Consider the following 12,546-nt stretch of genomic DNA (forward strand, 5'->3'; position numbering starts at 1 on the left):
TTTGACGATATATCCTATCTTTAGATCACACCTTTTCAAATCATCATCAAGTTGGATCATCAATCCCACATTCTATCATTCAAATCGCCGATCCTAAACAAATTAGATCACCCATACTTTTGATCGTCGATTCCAAAATCTCAAATCACTCTAACCTCTAATCTCATTGATCCTCTAATCATTGATTGTCGAGTCTCTTCTGGATCTCTTGTCTTTCAAAGATTAGATCGTTCATTTCAAGATTACCTTGGGTCCAGATCGCTCCAGTTCAGATCATCATCAACAACTAGATTTTCTAAGTCCAAATAGCCACCATTTAAATCGATCTAGGCCATTTAGATCAATCGAACGATTGCAAGGCTCAACTTGTTGATTAAATTATTAAGTACATCATAAGTGATAAAATGTAATCTCATGCGCTTAACCCTTACAGTTTGTTTACATTTGGTATAGCTCCCATAACTAGTGTGCTTAGAGAATGTGCATGTAAACTATTAGGGTTGCAAATTAGGAGAAATATGGACTCTCCATTTTTTCCCTTAAGGGCTTTCTCTCTCTTCCATGAATGAAGAAAAAATGGTTAAAAATGTTATAATATTGTCATTCTCCCTCCTCTTTTAGAGTCACGGCGATCTCTTTATATTGTTTTTTAAAATAAGAGATTCACATATTTTATTGTAATACCATCCCATGTCTAAAGTCAAGACCATCTGTCCTCAAAATTCTCAAATATGAAATAATAACATTTTATTTGATCTCAAAACATGAAGTATGTAAGATGTGTTACTCTTAAATATTCACGTCTTTTTAAATTCTAAATCCATCAACATAGTTTATATTGATGTTTTTCAAAATGGGAGAAGTTAAAAAATGAGATAACTTGATATAGATATCACATTTTTGAATTTCTTTTTATTCGTGCCTACCTCTATGCTTTAAGACTGCACTTGTTAATTTTCATCATTTTTCATTGAGTATGCAGGGGTTTATAAATTTTTTCTTCATTTACAGACTTCTAGATTTTTAGAATAATAAAAAGAGGGTTTTTGATTTAAGGCTATTTTATTATGCTTTGATGAAATATTGCTTTTGCTTTTTCATTTTCCCTCCTTTGCACATAGGTTCTAGGTTATTTAGGTTGTTTATTAGTGATTTTCTCAGTGAAACAAGTGTGTGAAAGTGATTGTTAACTAAAACAAGTGTGTGAAAGATAATTGTTAACGAAAAGTTATGATTTAGTTCTAGGTTATATTGAAGTCTATAGTTTTCAATAATGTTATTTATGGGTAAAGTTGTATTATTTGTTAAATTCTTGTAGCTAAATGTTTTTTAATTAACTGTATTATGTTTTCTTGTTTTGTAGGTTTTGGGGTTATGGTTAGCTTCATTTTGATAACAACCAATCAATAGGTGAGGGTCTTTTTATTCATAATCATATTTTTTAATTCTTTTATCTCTTTGATTCTTTGCTTTTATGCATAATGTTTAAAATCCTAATGCTTTTATTCGTACCTCCTTTTCTTGTTTTATATTGTAAGTCTCTCTGTTTTTGAGTCAAACTCTTCTCAACCACTTGAGGTAAGCTTCTCTGTTTTTGAGTCAAACTCTTCTCAACCACTTGAGGTAAGCTTTTACACACAAGCTCTTTTGCTATTTAGGTTTTTCTTATTATGCTATTTAGGCTTTTGTTTGGGTGCTGAGAGTTAGGGATAGTTATGTGAACAAGCTCTATGCATGTAAAGCATGCTCTATGATCTGTGCATATTTCTCTCTTCATGCATGCATATTGCTCTCTTTATGCTCTATGCTCTATGCATATTTCTCTCTTTATGCATGCATAGAGTATGCATATTACTCTCTCTAGAGTCTATTACACATAGGAGTTTTATGTATTTATGTTGTGCATGAATAGATGGAAAACAATGTACAACACACGATGTTACATGTGAAGGAGGAGTAGATATCCTAGTATCCTCTATAAGTATATTGTCTCAAACTGTATCTTATCTTTTAAGAAATAAAGATTACCTTATCACAATATTAAATCAATATTTATTTCTTTGTATACCTATAGCTTGAAGCAATGGACCTCCCCTATATAGGATGAATATGATTACACATTACAAAGGTTTGGAGCTCTCTTTGAAAAGGTGTAAGAAGAAGGATGGATTAATATTTCTCGAGGCCCTTCTTGGCAAGCATGGCAAGTAACTACATTCCTAAACTTGTAACTTCTTGGTTTTTTCTAAACTGCGTTTCACTTATGTGAGTTTTGTTGTGTTTTAGGATCATGTTACTACAAACTCGTATCTTCTTTGTTTTTTCTAAATTGTGTTTCACTTGTGTGAGTTTTTTTTTGTGTGTTTCAAGTGCATTCCTAAACCTATAACTTCTTTGTTTTTTCTAAATTGCTTTTCATTTGTGTGAGTTTTGTTGTGCTTTAGGATCATATTATTACAAACCATGCCATGTGTAACCAGAAAGCAATAGAAATGTGAGAGTAAAGGCTATACAAGGGATGAGACAACAATCAGAATGCGTGAAAGTGTGTTTGTGTATTTAGTTAAGAGGATATTGAGGACCTCCATGCAACCCCAATTCCCTAGACTTTTATTTTTTTATCCTTTTGTTTTTCCTATAATAAGGGATTACTCTCTTTTTACCTAGGATAAGTGATTCCTTTTTGTTGCCCCAATCTATTGGAATTAGGGTTAGGGTTGTAACAATGCACACACACAAGATTGAGAAGCTTGAGAGAGAGCACACAAACTCACTAGATTATAATGAACAAATGTGTGCAGATACAAAAAATAAGTACACACCCCAAAATGAGTAGATAAGAGGGTGTACGTACGCACGGGGGAAAAAACCTCCTAGTGAGGAAAAAAGTACCCCCACACATCACTACCATATAATGCTACAAATCCCCCCTGGAGTGATGATGTGAACATGTACAAGGTATGGCCAATAAATCCTGAAAAGGCAATAAGCCCAAAGCCGAAAAGCTTCGAACTTTTCACGAGGAAGAGCCTTCATGAATAAATATGCCATGTTGTCATGTGTAGACACATAGACCAAGTTGATCTCTGCTGTGCAAGAGAGTCTTTCTTTGACATAGTGGTAATGCACCTCAATGTGCTTAGTGCGAGCATAAAATGCTGGGTTCCTCACAACTGCTAATGCGCTCTGGCTATCAGTGAAAATTGTAGTGCTAAACAACTCAACACCCAAATCAGCCATAAGATGTCTAAGCCATAGACACTCAACTGTAGCTATAAAAGCTACCCTATACTTAGCTTCACAGCTAGAAGTGGCCACTGTAGGCTACTTCTTGCTAAGCCATGATATACATGAATCACCAAGGCGAAAGAAAAACCCACTAGTGGACACTCGTGTGTGTCATAACATCCAGCCCAATCTGAATCATTGAAAGCATGCAGCTGTGACTCACCCCTCTTTGGATAAAATAGTGCTCTATAAATAGCAAAAAACCCGCTTAATAGCCTGCCAATGCTTCATACCTGATCTATGCATAAATCTGCTCAACTGTGAGACTGCATACTGTATATCAAGCCTCATGTTTCACACATAAAGAAGGGATCCAATAGACTGCTGATACAAACTAGCATCAAAAGAGTCTCCTGCATTTTGAAGACTAAGTCAAGTACCTGTAGCCATAGGTTTACAGTCTTCAAGATTAAACCTCTTCAATAGCTTCTGTATATATTTAGACTGTAGCATAATAATGTCATCATTGTGTTGCATAAACTAAATCCCCAAATAGTAATGCAAGGGTCCCAAATCTGACATCTCAAACGATGATTGTAAATCAGCCTTTAAGGCTGAAATCTGATATATATCGGGCCCCATGTGAGCAGCATGTCATCAACATATAGAACGATGACCAAAAATGTGTCCTTACTCCTCTTCACATAGAGGGTACTCTTTGTTGGACTGTTGCAAAAATCATTTGTAACCATATATGCATGAATCTTCTCATACCATACTCTAGGAGCCTGCTTAAGGACATAAAGAGCCTTTTTCAACCTGCATACTTTAGACTCTTCTCCTTTCACACCAAAACCAGGAGGCTGCGATACATACACCTCCTCATGTAAATCACCATTCAGGAATGCAGTCTTAATGTCCAATTGATGTACATTCCACCCATGATATGTTGCCAAAGCAATGAGACACCTAATGGTAGTCATATGAGATGCATTATAATCAATGCCCTTTTGTTGGGCATACCACTTTGCAACAAGTCTGGCCTGTAGTAGCAATCAATGCTACCATCTAGTTTGCGTTTTAACTTGTAAACCCACTTAGTACCAATGGCCTTCTTGCCATGAGGTAGATCTGTCAAATAAATATCAGGTGTCATTCTTGAGTATAGAGTTATACTCATCTTGCATAGCATGCATCCAATGACCATCATCCTGTGCTTCTTTAAAGGAAATAGGTTCCTTCTCATTGCATAAAGTAGAAATGAGAACATGATCCACATGAGAATAATCTGCATGAGTTCTTCTTGGTAAAGTAGTTGCCAACTTGTTATCCCTCAATGTCTGTATACAAGCCATTTTGGCATACTCCTAGATTCTTCTATGGCTGCTCTCTCCTCATCCACTATATCCTCAATAATTGCCTCATCAAAAGGCTGATTTGCTGGCTAATTTTGCATCTGCAAAGGCTGAATTTCAGCACTTGGTTAAGCATTCAATTGCGTTACATATGGCTACCCTCCATTAAACAACAGTAGGAGCAAATCAAACATATCCTGTGAGCATACATTCTGTTGTTTTTTGCATGAAAGCATGGGCTGAATTGAGTTTTCAACAAAAACAACATCTCTACTTACCAAAATCTGCTTTCAAGCGGCCGAATGGAGAGTCTGTATCCCTTGCTTTCTGAATTGTATCCCACAAATATGCATTTAACTGCCTTATCATTAAGCTTACTGTATTGTTGCTCAAGCAGCACAAGAGCATAAGCAAGACAAACAAAAACATGCAAATGAGCCACAGAAGGCTTCCTGCCATGCCAAGCTTCATAAGGAGTTTTAGACTACAAGGCCTTGGTAGGGCATTTGTTCAACACATAGTTGCCTCTAACCAAAAACCATGAGGTAAATCTTAGACTTTCACCATCTCCATGAGAGACATGTTCTTCCTCTTAGCCAAACCATTTTGTTGAGGTGTGTATGGCACTGTACATTGATACCTTATGCCTTTTTTTGCCATATATGCATGAAATTCCTTGGGCATATACTCCCTCCCTCAATCTAAACAAAGGGTGCCACCTTTACATTCACATGCATTTTCAGCCATGGATACAAAGTGCCTAAAGCACATAAAAACCTCTGACTTCTGCTTTAATGGATACACCCAGCTATATCTGAAGTAATCATCAATAAAAAGTGATGAAGTAGAGATATCCCCCAATAGATGGTGTCCTCATAGGACCACATACATCACTATGTATAAGCTATAATTTCTTAATAGCTTTCATAGATCCATCCTTTGGAAATGATGCTCAATGCATTTTACCAAGAATACACCCCTCACATACATGTCTAGTAGGGGTCTCAAGAGTTGGCAACTCAGACACCATATCATGCCTTTGAAGGTGTAACAAACTGCCACAATTTAGATGGCCAAATCATGCATGCCATAATTCTGCATCAATTATAGCACGAGTCGTAGATAGAGACTGAGCAAGCATCATGCTACAACTTCTCAAATACATCCATCTTGTATAGGCCATGAAACAAGGTACCGAGGTAATGATAGAATAACCATCATTTCTATCATCCTGAACTATACATCTGTCATCCACAAATTTCACCACCATCATCAAGATTGACAAGGCTAAGGCTAAAACTGATAGCAAGTTCTTCTTAATGCCTGGCACATATAAAACTTTAGAAAGAGTAAATGCGTCCCCAGTTGTTGCAGCAGTGAGCATAACTCTACCAACTCCTTTGACAGGATATGAGGAACCATTTGCACATGTGACAGTTCCTGCACTTGGAACAAATTCCAAAGATGAGAATAAATTTTTTTGTGAAGTAATGTGCTTACTAGCACCACTGTCCAAGTACCAAGTATCTGATTCTGCCACCCACTGACATGAATACATCATGAACAGAAGGGTCATAACTGCAATGTACAATCTATGCCCAATCATCTTGAGACAAACTTGCAGATTCTTTCTTTTTCGCACTTGGTGTAGATGCATCAACCATAGCCATGCTCGATTCTTTCTTTTTCTCCTTCTCTAGCCTTTTCTTGCACTCATTTATGTAGTGCCCTGGTTTCAGGCAATAGTGACACTTTCCCTTCTTTTTAGGCTTGTCACCTTATTTCTATCATCCTTACCTAAGGATTCTATTTTTGGCTTATAGCCACCATGCAAAGAAGCTTTACCTTTGTCTTTCTGACTGGCAAAAAAGGCTTGGTCACCAACTCGCATAACATATCTATTTTACCTAGACTGCTCTTCTTGCAAGAGTACTGAAACCAGCTCATCAAATGTAAGGGCATTTAGATTTCCCTTCATCATGAGTCTAAGGATAGAGGCATAACTCTGATAAGAATTCGGCAATGCATTGAGAACACTGTGGAAACCAATGCACTATCATGATATATCTCATCCACACTAGCGAGCTACTCCTTAAAATCTTTGATCTTGGTCAAGAAGTTGTCCATTGAGTCTCCCTCATTCATGTGCTCAGACTCCAACTATTTCCGCAAATATGTAACACGTGCTTCATTGTGCACCTGGTATAATGCAGCAAGTGCATCCCATGCCTATTTTGAAGTCTTACATGACCGAATATGAGGAATAATGCTTCGCTTCATAGAAAGTGCAAGCAATGCATGTGCCTGTGCATCTCTTCCATCCCATCTCGTTTGAGTAGTGGGAGGTACTGGTGGTGCATGTGGAGGAGCCACATCTATATAAAATTCTACTTCAGATGTACCTACAACACCTGGTTGCACTGGTGGTTTGTGAAAAAGGACGAGTTTCACTACCACTGACCACATTCCAAAGGCCTTTAACAACCAGTACATGCCTCACATATAGGTCCACAATGGGTAGCTAGTCCCATCAAGTTTGTCCTCACCGCAGACAACATGTTGAATACATTCAGTATTCACTGAATGTAACCCCGAATGGCTACCAACTGACTAAATCACCTCCAAAGTGTATGAAAAAGAACACAGAGTAGAGAATATAGTGTTATTGTGGTAAACGTATGATAGTCGATGTTGTTGAAGACATTGTAGATGTTGCTGTGCACACCAAATCTTTGCCGCTGCATAGCCCAAAATCGAGCAAAAACCAATCCAAAATGATGCCTCTCCAGAACGTCTGCAGAAACCTTGCGGTGCCCAAAACGCACCCGAAACACGTCGCGGACCTTGAAATTATTGTATACTTTGTATATATAACACTGCAATATATACCTTCTTCTCCTAAGAGGGTATTTCAATCGAAGACAGAAAAACAGGGTCGTGAGGAGGGAGGCAGACTACTAGATCAAGTGTCAAGGAAGCTAGCTCTGATACTAATTGTTAGGAATTAGGGTTAGGGTTGCAACAATGCACACACACAAGATTGAGAAATGCTTGAGTGCACACAAACTCACTAGATTAGAATGAACAAATGTGTGTCAGATAAGTACACACCCCAAAATGAGTAGATGAAGAGGGTGTACATACGCATGGGGGAAAAAACATCCTAGTGAGTGAAAAAGTACCCCGACGGTCCTACGTGTGTTCACACACATCACTACCATATAATGCTACACAATCCGAGATGTACTTATTCAACAATTAAGTAATGAAAACTATATATGGCCATAATATTGCACAAGTTTTGTTGTCTTTTATCTCTCAATATTTATATGTGAATATGATTATTTACCACCATTTGGCATGACCCAATCAAAGAGTGGATGTAGAGGATGATAGTCTAGTTTTTTACATCATATCAGGATGCCCCAGATATTGCCATCTAAGCTACCATCAAATTCCTCGACACAATCCGGATCTATTTAAAAGAAGAGAAGAGACACGTGTGAAAGTTGGGGTTAGCACAATTGTACAATAGGCTATGGGAGATTAAACAACTCCATATTGTGTGGCGCAAAGAGAGAGAGAGAGAGAGAGAGAGAGAGAGAGAGAGAGAACAAAGCTTAAGCGACAATGTTGTACAACTCAATGATAGTATATTTAGATTAGATGTAAACTTCATAGAGTACCGTATGCTTTTGTAGGCATAAGCCTTATCTTTTGACTAAGTCATACACTCACTAAAATAATGACACATGGTGTTCTCCATGACATCATTGCGTACTACACGCACATAATATCTAGCCTTAATAGGATGTTCACATCAACATGTCTTCCACATATTATCATAGCAATGCGGGGCACAATACTATTTGTTGTTGGTACTATTGTTATGTTGGTATTGTTGTTCTACATAGTCTATGGGGGTGTACTTTTAGGAAGACCTAAGTAGAACATGCATTCAAAGTGTATTTAAAAATACCCTTTTGTGAATTTTGACTTAATAAAATGACCTCTTTTTCTTTATAAACTTACAAGTTTTTTTCCCAAAATCCCTTATATGTAACTAGATTTCTATAATTTTTTCTCAAAATCTAGGTTTAAAAAACAACTTCTAATGATTGCACGTAGTAGACTTACATATTTTTAAGTGAACCCCTTGAGTATATAGTTAGTTATATCAAGGTTTAAATTTTTATGCCCTCAAAGAGTTAGGTTACATTATATGGGATTCACTTGCTTGTCCTTTGTCTATCTAGCCCAAAATTTGTGAGTTTGTAGGGGTTATAGACTAGATCTCAAAGTTCCCCCTTGATGATTCTCAATTTGTTATATAATTCTTAGTGCCATCTGTTACCTTTGTCGTAATTAATTATTCTTTTTTTCAATTTACTATATAATTCTTAGATCCATCTCTTACCTTTTGTCCACATTTTTTATTCCTCTTCCCAAGGGAGAGGAATTAGAATCTTGTTCCATGAAGAATTATCCAAAGAAGGTACCATGTTGGGGTGGGTGACCTCCTAGAATTGTGTATGATTAACTTATTCTTGATTCATTCCCAAAAAATGGCATGGAAAATGAGACCTTTCCCTTTTACCACTCTATGGGTGTCCATGGTTGGGCTTGTAGCCTAGGCTAGTTAGGGGTAGTTCACAACTTGGGATCTCCTATGAGAGTAGTGCTAGAATTTAAAAGAGTGTGGCATTTTTTAATTGAGTGGACCTTGATGAACCTTAATGGTCCTCCTCCCTCTCCAAGGCTAGAGCTTTTTCCAAAGAGAGAACGTGAAAAGTTATAAAATCATGTAATTGGGTTCTCTCATTAGAGAGCAATGAAATGGTATTATCTATTTTTTTATTAGTTTCTCCTTTTCGTACAAGTCTTAATTTTATCCTAAGCCTTAATTATTTTTCTTAATAACAAATTTCATTAGCTTTTATCTTCCATAGTCTAGCCTAGATCCAAGATTTCTCCACAATAAATACTCCAAGGTGCGTATGCTTGATTGAGAGTTGTCAAGCATCCCCATAAGAAAGACTTTATCTTCATCTTTTATGCAAGAAGCACCAATCATGTTCAACTTCTCCTATGTGGCCATGCTTGCATATATTTGAAGACTCTCTAAAGAGCACCTCTACCTCTCTCGTGACCTTGTGTCTGGCTTCATTATCCACACTTTGACTTTTCATCCACTCTTTTCTTCATTTCATCTTTTGATGGAGGCTTCACTTTGCAAATGAAAGGCAAAAATGTTGTCTTTAATTTGAAAAAATATAATATATGAAGAGATGGATACCTTAAAAACAATTTGCATGAGTATTTGGATTTGAATCTTGGACCAACTATTTTTTCCTCTTATGTCAACTATCCATTTTAACTTAGGTCTATCCTCCTCATCAAACTCCACAATAAGAGTAGTAATAAGATATGATTTTCCAAGTTTTCTAATTTGAAAAATGTTATCTCCAAATGAATTGAGAACATACCCAAACTCATTGATCCTACGATACAAGGCCAAAATATAAATGTGAGACTGAGTAGTTACCTATTAACTTGGATTGGGTAGAAAATTCTTACTTATTCAATCAGGTGAGAGAAAATAGTTGTTCTCCAATATCATTATTCTTAAAAGAAACAAAATCACAAAGAACATTTAAGTACAATCACAAATTATTTAGTGTTCTATAGTGTCAAGAACACAACAATTAAAAAAAACATATAGAGGTAAGGTCATACTATCTACATAATTTAGAAATGCCTATAGGAATCCTGAAAGAAGTGGAAGTAATTTCATGTGGCCTACCTAGTCTATTATGAGTATACGTTTGCTATTGCTATCTTTGGAAGGCCCACTAATGATGTGATACTTGGATGTCCTTTTATGCATCAAATGATGTTAATCATGACTAAGGAAGAGATCAAATCTACATCCACCAGTAGGATAGTACCATCAAGGTGCACCTAAAGAATCATCATTCTTCTAGAGATGTGACCAAGATGCATATCACAAATGGCTTAGGGTTTGATATAACAACATGCTCTGAGAGCTTAAACTTATGTCAAGTAAATGAGCATACCTATAACAAAGACGAGGAAATTTCCATTGCTTCATTTCTAGACCGTGAAGAGGAGGACAATTGGATGGATCTATTGGCTACAATAGATACATGGAACTTAGTTATATGATGAAGATAGTAATGCCATTATTTCTATTTGAACTATATCTACTATACTTACAAAACCAGAAGGAGTTGAACCAATTGAAAAACGTGAAGAAACGACTCCTACGAAATGCAATGTTGTACCACTCAGAGGCTTTAATGTAAGCCTCGAGCCAGACAATCCAAGTTGTGTCTCATGGGTTAGTAGATGATGATTACGAAGATGAGGAAATGTTAGAAGAACACTAGACACTCCTCAGAGAACTCCTTGAAATTAGAGAAGTTTCTATAAGGAAGCTAAAAAATCCAACACATAATAGAACGAGAGACCCACCTAGCCTCAAGGATGAAGGGCCTTATTTGCACTATGTTGAAGCCTTGAGAGCTATAGAGGAGTTTTGTTCCCCACTAGAAGGATATATTGAAGAAACTAAGTCGTGATGTTTTGAAATAGATCTTGAGATTGCTTAAACTTTGACAGAGGAATTTTCCATTGATTCAGCCTCAATTAAACTCCATAGAGGCTTGCAAGTCTGGATGGAGAAGACGAAACAAAGCTATATGCAATGGATGAATCAATGAAGAATCTCAAGAAGTGGGTTCCAATGATAGTGACCCAAAAGAGGACCAGAGACAAGTCCCCTCACATTACAAGAACTATAAGAGTGAGAATAGAAAGGTTTGCACACCAACACCAAAACGTGAGTTTCAATAACAATGACCTAGAAAAGGACTGGAGAGACAGGTCCCCTCACATTACAAGAACTACAAGATTGAGAACAGAAAGGTGTGCACAACACCAACACCATAAAGAGAAAAACCAAAAGAAACGGGGGCATCTTATGATGATGGACTTAAAGACACCAAATACATTAAACTAGCACCACCAAGGGAAGAGCTCAAAAAGATTCTCTGCTAACTTAACCTCTAAGGAAGAAATTGAATTAATGGAGTCACTCAAACTAGCACTACCAGGGGAAGAGACCAAAAAGGCTTAGATCTCTACTAACTTAACCTCCAAAGAGGAAATTGAATTAATGGAGTAGTCACTGCAAAGAGTACAGAGATGTATTCTCTTAGGGTTACTCAGATCTCAAGGGATTCCCTCTTGAAGTCTGCTAAGCATACCATTTCACTGGATGGTGTAAGGCCAATTTTAAAAAAGCCTTACACATACAATGAAACCTATTTCAAGACCATCAAGGAAGACGTTAATAGACTTATTTCTATAGGTTTCATATGTGACATTGAGCACGCACATTGGTTTCATCAGTGGTCATAGTACTAAAAAAAGAGAATGGAAAGCTCCGCGTATATTTGAACTTGAAAAAGGTAAATGATGCCACAATGAGAGATCACTACCCACCACTATCTTCTACTAAACATGTGCTTGAAAGGGTAGTAGAGAAATGCATTGTTTAGATACAATCAAGTGTCCATAGATCCCAAAAAGACCAACATAAGAACTCCTTTGCTACAAATGATGGGACTTTTACATATAATGTAATGCCATTTAGACTTATAAACACGCGACTTTTTAACAACTCATGTCCCACTACATATAAGGATTTCCTATAGAAATTCTTGGAGGTCTTCATGGATGACCTCTGTGTGAACTCGAAAGTTGACAAGAGAGCATTTCCCACATCTGCGGCAAGTGTTTGAGAGATGCAAGTACTGTAGGTTATCAAGAAAAAAGAAAATTCATGGTTAGGAATGGGAGAATCCTAGAACATGTGGTGTCCCAAAAATGGGATCACAACCAATGAAAGAAAGATCCTAGTTATCGTAGAACTCAATAT

The sequence above is a fragment of the Cibotium barometz genome, chromosome 46 (genome assembly GCF_041138505.1).
Source record: "Cibotium barometz isolate CiBa-2024 chromosome 46, ASM4113850v1, whole genome shotgun sequence".
In the NCBI taxonomy this organism is placed as follows: Eukaryota; Viridiplantae; Streptophyta; class Polypodiopsida; order Cyatheales; family Cibotiaceae; genus Cibotium; species Cibotium barometz.